We start from the raw sequence: 14,258 nt of genomic DNA, 5'->3' as shown, positions 1-14,258 counted from the left end.
GTCCTTGCTTGTGTATACCCACAGCTGCAATTAAGTTTTTCCCACTGTCCCCATCTGCAGAGGCTAGCTGTGCAGCGACCTTGGCCAGTTCAAAATCTGTTCAGCCAAGCCCATGCATAAAGAGAGCTTAGAGGACAGATGGTGGGACTGATGATGGAAAATGGTTTGTTAGCTACTATCTGGTCACAACCAACCGGTCTACCCTACGGTATGATTTGAAGGCATATCCGGAAAGCTTAGTTCTGGTAGCTTAAAAATGGACTCAGTGTTACTCCCTATGTCTTGATGGCAGTCTAGTTTCAGGTTTGGGGAAGTTTGGGAGAAGGAGGAGGTAAATGCGGAGTCTCTCTTCTTTGGAGCTCTTGTTTTCTAATCAGTGCCACTTTTCCCTGACACACCTCTATAAAAAGTTCTGACCCCTCCAGTGCCAGAAAAGCACCAAGACCCTTGGTGGATTTCCTACTTGAATGCTGCAGCTTGGGTCTGGTTTTAAAAACAAAAAGAAGAATTTGAATTTGAAGTCTAATGTAGAATGAACTATAACTGGTATTTTCCCTTCCTTTCAATTACTTGTCAATTTGAAATCATTTGTGAACAATTTACAATTCTTTTTGTAAATATGAGATGTTCAAATTATTCCCTCTGCATTGATATAAATCTTTTTCTGATTAAAATTGCATTGATATATCAAAAACTAGTGCTTTTAACAGACATACACATACATACAATCATACAGTTATGTTTTAGTTACTACTCTGTTTGTGTCACTGTACCTCATTAATTCTGAATTAATGAAAACGCCCAAACCCCTAGACTCACTCGAATACAGCATCAATGTATGTGTTTTTTTCCTCTTGGTAATTTGAGAAATGCCATGTTATCCTAAAAAGAAACTGCCATGATTCTTTAAAAGACTTATGTTAACTATAGCCCTTTGAAAATATGTACTGGGCTGTGTAGTGTTTCACTGTGTTGCATGGCCCTCATTTAATCCTCGACAGGCCAATGAGATAAGTACCATGACTGACCTCCTGTTCAGTTAATTGAGTTCCCTAACTAGGAAGTGACAGAGTTGAGAGAGGAAGAAATAACATTCCCACCCCAACTCCCACCTGCACACAGCTCCACAATCCATTTTTCTAAATCACTCTACCATTTAGTCTCCTAATCCTGTGTTACCATGTCACCTAGAGAGGCTGTCCAGCCTATTGTGACAAAAAAAGGCATGATCCCAGTGACATTTCTGTTTGTTGTCCTTGAGAAGTCATAGTTAGGAAAAACCAATTCCCCAGTCTGACTGTTACAGGATTTATGTCACTTGATTTATCTGTTAAAGTCACTCTACAGAACATGGGCCCTTTCCACTAGAACAGTGTCATGCAGTCATTTATTCTCAAGCAGTTTCCATCTTGGATGGCCCAATGACCGGGGCTGATTTTTCATAAATGTTAGATGAACTCTTTCTGTGGACTGCCTTGTATATGCTAAGTGTCCATATCAGTTTCTTGAATTATGCTTTCTGTTCCTCATTGACTACATCTAACCTTCCTTAGCATCTAACTGAAACTTTTGAGTTTGTTTTACTTCCTACTGTTCCTTCTCTAAAATTTGGTAAATGGCAAGATAGTTTGGAGTGAAACACTTGGGCTCAGAGCCTGGCTCATACACTTTGGGGGAGTTTGTGTGTGTGTGTGTGTGTGTGTGTGTGTGTGTGTGTGTACATATGGGGTGGTGTGCACATATGTGGATATCCATTAGCTTCCTCTCTCACTCTCCTCATTTTGAAGGGGTTAGGGGAGTCTCACTGAATGTGAATCTCACTGTTTAAGCTAGACTGGCTGGCCAGTGAGCCCAAGTGATCCTCCTGTCTCCACCCTCCTCTCTATAACAGCACTGGGATGACCAGACTGCACACAGCCACATCTAGCTTTTATGTGGGTGCTGGGGATCTGAAGTCAGGTCTTCATGCCTGTAGCACTTTCACCTACTGAACCATGTCCCCAGCTCCTCTAACACTTTTAAACTATGTGACTATAGACAAGTTCTCTGAACCACCCTTTCCTTATCTTCTAGCTCCAGAGAGCAGTGTCAGTACCCTTGAAGTACTGGCATTCTAGTAGAATAGGTCAATTATAACAGCAAGAGATAAGTATTACAGGAGTAGAATGTGTGACATCCCAAAAGAGCAGAGAGACAGCTGGTGAGTTTTGGCAAGTTAATGGACATAAAAGCGGAACTTAAGAAACTGAAGTATATAGACTTCTTATCACGAGGTGCAGCACAACCATAGGTAGCCCACATGTAGTTTTATAACTGTCCATTCAGTCACCTAACACACGTCAAGTACCTACTCTCACTAGACAGTGCGTTACTGACTGGAGATAACAAGGGCCGTGACTGGGGCTCAAAGGAGAAAATTGAATTAATTGTTCATTGCTCTGAATATTCAGTAAGTGCCCTTGAGTTTTCTTTGTACAGATAACAGATAGTGCAAGCACTTGCTAGAGAGTGATTGGTCTTTGCTGCATCGGGAATTTATTTATATAGGTGCACTTTGCAGATATTTTTATTCTCAAATCCCTCTTTAGATGTAATTGAATGAACTTAAGAAAATGAGTTTATAAGCACCTTGCAGAGACACTTTCCAGTCTGCAAAGCACAGCATAATACTTGCTTTCTTGAAGTATGCAATCAGGTCATCTGTGAGTACAAGCAGTCCAACTTATAAACTGGGTGTCTCTTAAACTTACACTGCTGCAAGTTTTGTGATTGTATTTTCCATGATAGTGATGCAGCTACTGAAGAAAATTGGTAAGAAAAAAACTTGTTTTTTCTAAAATGCAATGCAAATTGCAACATATATTGTCAGTGTTGGTAATAATAACACCCATGAAGCACAACTTGCTGAGCGGAGTGAGAAAAATATTTTAATGTTTAGCAAATGCTGTCCCAACAGTGAAGGAGGTGCCAGTGTGATGTGAGTCAGGCATCCCAGAGGCAAGGAGTGACTGAGCAGAGGCCAAGTCCCCTCTTCATGTGTCATCTACATAGTTCCTTTTCAGGTGGAGCTTTTAGTGCATCTAGGAGGCTTACAGAAGGAGAGTGGTATCCTTTTGACAGGCCTTTCTTCATCACCCTGCTCCCACTCTGTGTATAAAATAACCCGTGTTGCTTTAGTTTCTGTTGTTCTGTTTCAGTAATAACTTCTATATTTTTATTTTATTCTTTATATTATATCATACAAATCTACAAAGTAAAAATAATTAACTTTATAATATGTATATTTAAGTAGTAATTTGGATAACTTATTTCTAATAAAGGGTTTCTCAGTCTCAGAACTATTGACTGTTAGAGCCAGATAATTCTTTGTTTTGGGCATATGTTCTGTATATTACAGAGATGCTTAAAAGCATCCCTGGTCTCAGTGCATTAGATGCCATTAGCACCCCCTGAATTTCAGTAATCAAAAGTGTACCCCAGTATTACCAAATATCTCCTTAGGGTCAAATCCCCACACCTACTTATTTAAGAATTACCCTAAAACAAAGCTGTTATCCATTCCCTGGCAGTCTTCTTTCACAGTAAATAGACCCTTTTACAAGGTGTAAGAAGTATAGGGATAATGCTGTATTCTGCATTTTGAGTTATCTAATCATATTCTACTTACTAAGTATTAAAATTAGCACTTTGGGGTTAAGAGCAATGGCTGCTCTTGCAGAGGAGTCTAGGTTTGATTCCCAAAAGGCAGCTACCAGCCATCCATAACTCCAATTTCAGGGGATCCAGTGCCCTTTTCTGAACTCTGTGGGCATCGCATGCATGGGTGCATTTACATGCAGGAATTCAAAGCACTCATACACATAAAATAAAAATGTCTTAAAATTTAAATTAGCACTTTTATATTAGTCCCTTGTTAATTTTTTTTTACAAAGAACATGGTAAGTAACATTTTTGGCATATTATTTTCTAATTAGCATTTTCATATTACATTTATTTTCTTATTTATGTCTATGTGCATGCACACTCACAAGTGTCAGGGCACATGTGTACTCAGAGGACAACTTTCTGGTATTGGTTCTTTCCTTCTACTATGTGTGTCTGAGGAATCAAACTCAGTTCATCAGGTTTGGCAGCAGGTGCCTTTACCCACTGAGCTAACTAATGATTTTTTTTTCTATTAATATACATTCTGTTAACTGTAAATTCACTTTCTACCTTTTCTGTTAACAGATAGAAGCTTAGGCTCAGGCTCAGTGGAACCCAAGTGGCTCCATTTATACAAAGTAATGTCTTCCACATATTGACTATAAGTCCTAATAAGATCAGGTATCCTAGGCCGGGCGTGGTGGTGCACACCTTTAATCCCAGCACTTGGGAGGCAGAGGCAGAGGCAGGCACATCTCTGTGAGTTTAGGCCAGCCTGGTCTACATAGTGAGTTCCAGGACAGCTGGGGCTGCAGGGAGACCCTGTCTCAAAAAGACCAAAAAAAAGATCAGGTATCCTGTGGGGAGGCAGCAGCTTCCCCAGGCTCACAAACAGCTGCAGTCTCCTAGGCTCCTAGGCCTTGTACTTTTTGTCACCTCAATACAGGAGAAAGCATTCAGACTTTAGAATGAGATGGACTCATTCCTGCTGCAGCTAGCTTTGTGAATTGGGGTAACTCATACTCAGAAACCATCTCCATATCTGTATAAAGAAGAAAGATGTAGCCTATTCGTGTTACTGTGCTGTTAGAAATCATGTATTTCAAACATCTAGCAGAAAACACTCCATAATTGATGGCCAGAAGTAGTAGTAAAATACTGTGACTCCATCCCTTGTTCATCTAACCCAGCACTGCCCAGATATTATGCCGGCACCAAATGTGAGCCACGAGTTTTAGTTTCAGTTTCCTAATAGCCACTAAAATAAAAGGCAGAAGTGAAATGAGTTTTAATTGCACTTTAATTCAATATTTGTAAGTTCCATAATTTTTACATTAATCAACGTTAAAATTATTGAGATGATTTATTTATGTTCTTTTTCTCATTAAGGCTTTGAGGTGACATGTATGTTTTATACTTACAGCACATCTCAATTGGAACTGGCTGCATTTTAAGTGGTTGATAATAAGGTCTAACCAGTGGCTGCATATTGGCTGGTGCAGCTTGAAGGAATACATGACAGACACCAGGTGAACATGTACTTTAATGGCAAATAAGTTACCACTAAATACAATAGGAATAGCTCCCTGTAAATTAAATAAGTTCTCATTATAATTAACTTTCCTCTTTTTTACACCAAAGGGAACAATACTAAAATGCCGAATTTTACTTTTAACTTCTCAAATTTTTTTTATTTTTTTAAGATATTTTATTTATTTTATTTTTAATGTGTATGAGTGTATTGCCTCCATGTAGGTAAGTGCACCCGTGTTGTGCAATGCCTGCGGAGGTCAGAAGAGGCTGTAGGATCTCCTGGGACTGTATGCCTGCATGTGTGTAAGTGCACTTGTGTCGTGCAGTGCCCACAGAGGTCAGAAGAAGCCATCAGATCCCCTAGGACGGAGTTACAATGGTTGTTAGCCACCATGTGGATGCTGGGAATTGAACCTGGATCCTCTGTAAGAGTAACCAGTGCTCTTATCTGTTGAGCCATCTCTCCAGCCCCAACTTCTCAATTTTAAAAAACCCCTTTTCAGGAGAAATATCTAATAGGTACTGTTGCTTTACTGTATTATATTATATTATATTCAATTATATTGAAATTGTTATTCAATTCAATGTTTGACTTAGTACATACGTTTTCCATAATACATTTCTCCCACCCCTTTAGCCAGTTTGACTTTCTGAAGTTACAGTTACCTGTTGCCAGCTGTGGTCCAAAAATATTAAATGAAAAATTCCAGAAATAAACAACTTGTAAGCTTTAAATGGCATTCCATTCTAAGACACCTGATGAAACCCCTCACCATCCCGCTACATCCCTTAGGATATAAGTCATCTCTTTCTCAGTGTATCCATGGCTGTGTACTCTGCCTCCCTCGGTAGTTGCCATTGCTAAACCTCATTGTCAACTTGACTGGATTTAGAATCACCTAGGAGATGCATCTCTGGGCACGTCTGTGAAGGTGTTTCCACAGAATTGTATCTGAAGAGGGAATACCTAACCTGAATGTGATCTGGAGTATCTGAATAATAAAGAAAAAAGGACAGAATATGCTGAACACCAACATTCGAGTCTCTCTGCTTCCTGACTGTGGACTCAATGTGACCTCCCATTCCTGCTGCCACACTTTCCCTCTGCGCCCTCAAACTGCGAGCCAAAGTAAACCCTTCCTTCCAAGTTGCTTTTGTCAGGCCTTTTGTTGCAAGAAGAAGAAAAAGTAACTTATACAGTAGCCATCTTGGACATCAGGTAGACTGTCATCAAATAACCCGTATTTCACTTAATAAGGCTTACAAGACCTCAGTGGATGAACTTGCACTGAGGGACATCTGGGGACACTAACTTGACTTGATCAGGCCTTAACATAAATGGCAGAATGCATGAAAGTCTGTGGAGGGGGATGTGGGAGGGTGCCAGTGGGGAAGGGGGTATGAAATGATTAAGATGTTGTATGTAATATACATGAAAATTCAATAAAAATATGCAAAAAATAAAAAATACTGACCTATTTTATTATTTACTAATAGTACTGTATCTTAGTAGTTATGATTGATTTGTTATTGTCCCTAATTTATAACTTAAAGTTTATCATAGATGTTTGTTTTGAAAAGTACAGTATATATAGGGTTCAGTGCTTCCCATGGTTTCAGACATCCCTTTAGGATCTTAGAATGTATTCCTCATGAATAAGGAGGGACTACTGTGTGTGTCAGGCATGGTTCTAAATATTTTCTTCCATTAACATTTTAGTGATCAAAAATCCCCCTTTTTCCAGTAAGGAAATGAAGGAACAAAGTGATGAGATCATGCTCCAAGGACACACCCAGTAAGTGGAAGATTCGGGATGAGCGTTTAGGAGAGCTGACTGTGTGGCTCCTTGCTGTTAAACACTGCTGAGATGTTCCCTTTGGTCAATCTTCCTTTCTAAACGCAACCTGATCATTTTTACTTGTTCCATTTGTTATATGTGATAAACCCCAAGACCTATGATTTCCCCAAAATGATCATCTCTCCTCGTGGGTTTTCCTAAAAGCACTTTTTTGTTCACGTATGTCTGTCCACTTGTTCGAGGTGGAGGAAACTGGGAAGGAAATACCTATGGCCTTAAGTTACCCTGTATGGTATGATTCATGTCCTTTGCTTCTTTTGCTTTTAAAGGATAACCCTTTGCATGTGTTTCTGGGTCATACTAGAATAATCCCAGAACTTTCTTTCTACTTGCCCCCTCCAAAGTCAGGTTGGACAAGGGGAAGCAAATAGGGTAGAATGGTGCTTGGTTGTTACACAGCGCCTTTGCTCCTGTGAGAGAGAATGCGCCCTCTGAATTTCTGAAGAAAGTCAGAGAAAAAAGGGCATTATATAAGCCTGACTCATTCAGCAGAATGGGCAAGATAAATGGTGGGAAAACCAAAACCAACTTTTCTATGACCTTCTGAAATTCCACTTGTACCCTAAGAAAAATGTTAAAAATGATGTGGTCAGAGTGGGAATGTCAAAGCCCAGGGAGAGTATTGGAAGGAAGAATGCTAATTTTAAAAAGAAGATTGCTAACATTGTAGCCACCACTAATGGCCATATAAATATTAATAAAGCTTAATAAAGCTTTAAACACCTCCCAAATTAGCTTTATTTTTAAATCAAAAGTGCAAGACATGGAAGTGGTAATTTGTGCTAGTCCAGCAGACATAAAATTAATTGAGATAAAAAACAAGAAGTAGCAGACAAACCCTTTGGGTGAAAAAATAATGAGATATTCTAACTCATTTAGACAGTTGCAAGTGAAATATCAGAGACATGAGTTTACACTGTTGAGTTCGGAGTCTGTCATACTTATCAGTACTCCTCCACACCAGAGTCACAGTAGGAAGACAGTTATGTTCAGGGCCTGTTCCTCTTCAGTCCCCACTGACCCTGTGAGACAGCTGCATCTCTTCCCAGAGTTTGACCTCTCCCTGTGCTGGAGCAGGTCTGCTGCTTGATAGCTGAGAGTGTGGGTATGGCAAACACTGGGAAGTAACTGTCTTCTCTGTATCTCTCCTGTGTTTCCCAACTGGTTGGCAGCACCGTGGAAACCAGCTGCAGATCCTATTTCCTAGGGAATGTCTATCAAGCCACAGACCCACAAACTCCTCCCTGACCCTTCCAAGCATTTTCCAGTTGCAGTCTCTGACACACTGCATGTCTGTACATACCCCACACTGGACAATACTTATTGACCAGTTATTTAGTTTTTAGGTTAGGTTTTTATTTATTTATTTATTTATTTTTTATTCCTGACATGATGCTTCATGTATGAAGAAAGTTATATAAAATGATTGCACTTTAGGGGGCTAGAGAGATGGTTAAGCTGCTCTTGCAGAAGACCCAGGTTTCAATGCCCAGCACCCACATGGCAGCTAACAACCATTCATAACTCCAGCTCCAAGGGATCTGATGCTCTCTTCTGGCCTTCATGGGTGTTGCACAATACAGGTGCATTTACACATATGCAGGTAATACACTCATACAGAGAAAACAAAATTAATAAATTAAATGTTAAAACAAATAATTTGACTGTAAAAGGTTTACTATGAGAACTAAGGAATTAGATTGCACAGCAGAACATTTCAACACAGAAGAATTAAACAAGCAACTTGAGAGGAAATACTTAGGTTGATTCTGCAAATTCTGAACTTCTCTATCTTTAGCCTTGGTACTCTTTAAACTTGATACTCTCTCCTGGCCACGATGTTTCCTTCTTGCTGTTTCTTTTCGTAGGCTTCTTGGTGAGGAATCTTATCCCCATTTCTCATTCCCAGGCCCAGTTCCTTTTCTCTGTTAACCCTCATTGTTAACTTTTAGCCTTCTTGCTAGATTTCTTTAATAGTCTAGAACCTGACAGAGGGTACCAATCATGAAGAAAATTTATAGTCAAAGGTCCAAAATATTTTGAGTATAGCCTATATGCCTTTCATAAGTTGAAATCTCAGCTTGAAAAGCAACCTTTTAACTGCTTCTGTTATTTAATTTGAAGTAGGGCATGAAATATAAGCTTTAGGGCTGGAGAGATGACTCAGTGGTTAAGAATACTGGCTGCTCTTGCGGAAGACCCAGGTTTGGTTCTTGGCACCTACATGGTGTCTAACAACCATCTATAACTCCAGTTTCATGGGATCCAACACCCTCTTCTGGCCTCCATAGGCATTGCACACATGTGGTGCACTTATGTATATGCAGGCAAAACACTCATATACATAAAAATAAGAAATGCGAACATTAAATCCCCATAAAACTCCTCTATATACATAGTATAGACTACTATCTAATTTAATAGAAAGAGCCAAATAACTGACATTGACCCTTCAGCAAATTACACAGCGAGACAATTTATTCTAATATTAGGTGATACATTATAGTCAAATGACATGTGTTCTTTTAATGGCTCTGCTTTCTCATCCTGGTTTCAGACACCATGTCATAAAGGTAACCATTACTGAAACTTTTGTATTTTTCTAGACTGTTCTATATTCTTTTTCACATTTTTATGTATTAGACAACAACATATTAGTAGTACGTTGTTTTCTGTGTCTGTATTTTAGCATAAATGCTATGATACCAGTACATCATTATCTTCTAACCAAATGATGAAATGGATAGGTACATAGCATTATTTAAATACAGCTGATTAAATTGTCGTCAGAAAATTGACAGTTGAAATTCATGCAGTATGTTGAATGCAAAATTTGAAGAACACCTGATCCATCGCCAGGTTGTCAGGCAAGAAATACCACAGAGCTCAAAGGGAAACTCATTTGGAGAAGGACAAGATGAAGAGTAATCTTTAATTTTCTATACATTGTTTCTTTCTAAAGATTCCATATTACTTCACCCACTGTTATTTATAAGATACTGTTCCTACTTCAGGCTGACTATAAATCTCTACTCCTGAAATTCAGTCACCTTTGAAAAAATGATTTTATTGTCTTTTGGGGGGGTAGGGGGGGTCAAGCTATGCATTTCTTCTTTTGAAAACTTCTGTCTACTAGTTCCTTCATAATTGTGTGATAGCATGTTTGCATGCTCCTTCTGCATATCTGTGAGTATGTGTTCATTACTGTTATCGTCATCATCAAAAGTAGTTTCTCTGTTTTCAGATCTGTACTGTGAGTTTGATATTCATGATTTCTCATATACTAAGGCAGAGAATGGCACACAGAATAGAGGCTCTAGTAATGTGCCTAAGGATATTCAGCTAATACAATGCAGGAGCTCAGATTCAGAAGCAAGTGTACTGTATAATACATGATCTTTACATTGCCCCCCCCTTCCTCAAGAGGCCACATATCCTCTGGCATCTCCTCTAACCTCATTGTGTCAGCTTCTTCATTTGTAAAATAAAAGATTTAATTGGGTGAGTATAGTAATAGTGTTATACTGAATGTTTCAAAAGATTCAAAAGCAAGGATTTTTGAGTATATTATAAAGACATGTTGACTATTTGATATGCTTATTCTTGAATTGAGTATTGCACAGTGCATGCATGTATTGAAACATTATAATATGGAGAATTTTGAAGTGTCAAATAGAATGAAGGATTTGAGTCAGTCATCCTTTAAGTTTCTGCCCCTTGACCCACCCGTCTGTTCGTGGCTTTTACTATTGGAATAATAATAGCTACGACTATTGCATTTATCATTTTTTTGAGAGTGTCTCCTTTTGTAGCCCAGATTGACCTGGAATTCACTATGTAGTCCAAGGTGGCTTTGAACTCAAGGCAGTCCTCCTGCCTCACCTCCCAAGTGCTAAGATTATAGGCATGAGCCACTGTGCCCATTTAAAATTTTTTATGAATGTGACATGAAATTAACAACCCAATGAGTATCATATTGCCATCCACATGTTTCAGATGAGGCAGAGTGGTTAAGCAGCTTGCCCAAGACAGGTTATTATGCATATGTCTATATCTAATTGCAAACAGAACTGGTATTTGGACTCAGGCTTGGAACCATAGTAACACCTCAGTTTTCTCCTGTTTTGAGTCACGTAATTCCTTTTATGGGAGAAGTGTAACCCTGGCAAATATGAGAAAGAGTTTGCTCATTTGCTAATTGACACTTGTTCAGTGAGTAGTCAGTGGGGTTCTCCTGACAACAAACCCAAAGATGAACAAAGCTTAGTCCCTGCCCATCAGGAGTCCATAGTTCACCAGTGGGTACAGACGGGAAATAAGGTTTTTGATAACACAGCATGGAAATTGTAATAGTTGTGAGACATAGGGCCATAGGAATTCAGGAATTAATCTCTAATCTGGATATTGAAAGATGAATAGGAATTTGGCAGGCAGAAAACAAAAAATTTCTAATGACAGAAGAAACTGCAAGCGAGCATATCCATATGTAGCAGTAAAAGGGAAGGGAGGACTGACAGGCTACAACATGAATGAACGTTGGACATATGATGTAAAGTGATGGAAGCCATTTACAAAAGGCCATCTTCCACATGGTTCCATTTATATGACAAGCCCAGAACAGGAGAGTCATAGAGACAGAAGTGAATTCACAGTTGCCTAGGACTATGGAAGGTGGGACAATTAGCAGTCAATGCCCTTGACTACTAATAAGTACCTACTTTTTCTCTGTAATATAAATATATTCTAAAATTGATTATTAGTGTGGATATAGTCAAAGCCATAGAGCTACATATTGGGCAAATTGTGACATGTGAACTATGTATCATTTTTATCCCCCCCTTTTTAAACTAAATTTTTGCAAATTTCATACACTATATTTTGGTTGTATTAAGAGCCCCCTCCTTACCACCCCCGTCACACACACACACACACACACACACACACACACACACACACACACACACTGGAGCCTGGCTACCCTATGAAGAGTCACACCCTTGAAAGAGAAGGATTGGGATCCCAAGTGAATGAACAGAGCTAGAATATTTGGGTAACAAGAGAAGCTTGGTGACTACACTGTAAATTAGGATTGAGACTGAGAAGGTTGGTTGTCTCCATTTGCGGGAGGATCTTCTGCATCAAATTAAGATGTTTCTTTTTTTAGCATCTAGTTCTCTACTCTAAAATTCTCCATAGTGTTAAATACAGTTCTTACTTTTTACTTTTTGTAATATTTCATTGTTAAGTATACTATTACTTGCTCCTTGATCTGTTCTAGGACATTTGTTTCCACATTTCACTCTCATAAACAGTTCTAGAATAAACTTTGTTATCAGTAGCTCCCTAGTACAAGTCTCTGAGGACAGATAAGGACCAGCAACATTTTTATAAAGTCCAACAATAAGCAAAATCTTTAAGCTCTGAATTATTCTTCATGTTTGCCAAAACTATACCAGACTGAGGAAACCAAAGCCACAGATAGGTGGGGTGAAAGCTTAGCATGATCCATGTGGGAATGAACCAGAGCTGAAGACATCAGAATGAGCTCAAACTGGCCTAATATAAATACAGAGGATTGCATGTGAAAATGTTTATAGATACCAGTATATACATGAATTAGAGACACATACATATATCCTGGTTCTGTCAGCTGAGAGGTAGGAAGCAACAGTACCTCAGTAGCAATGATGGGGTTGCTGGTCCTTATCTGTACTGAGCACCCAGATGGGGGCTTCTAATTCTACAGTCCAATGAAAGGAACCAGGGCTTCTTTGAGAAATGGTTGACTCTAAAACCTAGGGACTAGGGCACAGCATAAAGGTGAGTGGTTTTTGTTGTTGTTGTTGTTTTTTGTTGTTGTTGTTGTTGTTTTTATGTAAGATGGGAATTAGGAGAGCTTGGGAAGTAGCCCAGAAGACAGGTGCAAGCTACAGAGATTGTTCTAGTTCTTGATTAGGTGGTACGTTCCCAGTATATGGTGATTTAAACTTTGTACTTTAGAATGAGTTAAAGATGCAGAATTCATTTTGAGCTTCCAGTATTAGCAATAGGGTATATATTATTATAATTAAAGAAACACTATTGACACATGCTATATTTAGATTTTTTTTTTAATTAGTGCCTTTTTCTGTTCCAGGAACTCATAGAAAATAAATACCCATTTATGTTTTCATATTTCCTTAGTCTCTTCCCAGCTGTGATAGTTTCCCAGGTGGTTATGGAAATTTTGGGAAATATTGGTCAGATATTTTGTAGACTGCTCCTCTCTAAAGATTGTCTGAAGTTTTTGTCATGATTAGACCTGCAAGGTAGATCCCAGAGGTACAGTGCCTCAGCACATCATAAAAAAGTACCTTATCAGCATGACTGATCACTGTTGGGATGCACTCAGAACACCTGGCTTAGGTACTATTTTTCAGACTTACTCCTCTCTCCCCTAACACTAGTCTTTGGAAAGAAATCAGTATGCACAGCCATGCTTGCAGTACAGAGCTCTGCTCTGCCTCCTTAAGGGCAGAGTATCTACGTGCATTATTTGGACTCCTCTTCCATGGTACATTGGGCTTCTACATCTGTTTTTTTCACTTACATCGTAGAGACTCGTGGATATTGGTTTTGTACTTTGGACTGTAATCCAATACTAGTTTATTTTGTTGCTTATTTTTATCCATGAGACAGTCTCTATTTGGCTCCCATGTCCCTTGAGTATACCATCATCTTGATGGGGTTGTGGCTTTTGTGTTTGGGTTTTGGTACTTTCTACCTCTCTGGTACTGCAAAGTTGATCTGTGTTCATTTTATACATTTCTTGCCCTAGTCTTAGATCAACCGTTTCTCAGAGAAGGCCTGGTTCCTTTCATTGGACTGTAGAATTAGAAGCCCCCATCTGGGTGCTCAGTACCTTATTGCTACTGAGGTATTGTTGCTCTGGCCTCTCAGCTGACAGAACAAGGATATATGTATGTGTCTCTAATCCATGTATATACATATATCTATAAACATTTTCACATGCAATCCTCTGTATTTATATTAGGCGTTTGAGCTCTCATTCTGATGTCTTCAGCTCCCCCCCCCCCCCCGCCCGCCCACCTATCTGTGTCTCCTCCTCTCAGTTCATCAGGGAGAACCCTGGCTCTAGCCATTCACCCTCCATTCATGCCATTGTTCAGTTTCAGTATAGCTGTATACAGCATGCATGTCAGTCATGTAACTTACAGTATA

At 39.1% G+C, this 14,258-nt stretch overlaps 1 protein-coding gene across 2 annotated transcripts in view; it reads left to right on the top strand.

Annotated features, from left to right (window-relative positions):
* Arl15 (ADP ribosylation factor like GTPase 15) overlaps positions 1-14,258 on the top strand; it is a 430,866-nt gene that overhangs the window by 266,305 nt on the left and 150,303 nt on the right. The window lies entirely within an intron of this gene.

This window comes from Nannospalax galili, unplaced genomic scaffold, assembly GCF_000622305.1.
Source record: "Nannospalax galili isolate Female #2095 unplaced genomic scaffold, S.galili_v1.0 scaffold235, whole genome shotgun sequence".
NCBI lineage: Eukaryota > Metazoa > Chordata > Mammalia > Rodentia > Spalacidae > Nannospalax > Nannospalax galili.
Note: the sequence above shows the minus strand (reverse complement) of the source record. Positions and strands in the feature narration are given on the sequence as shown.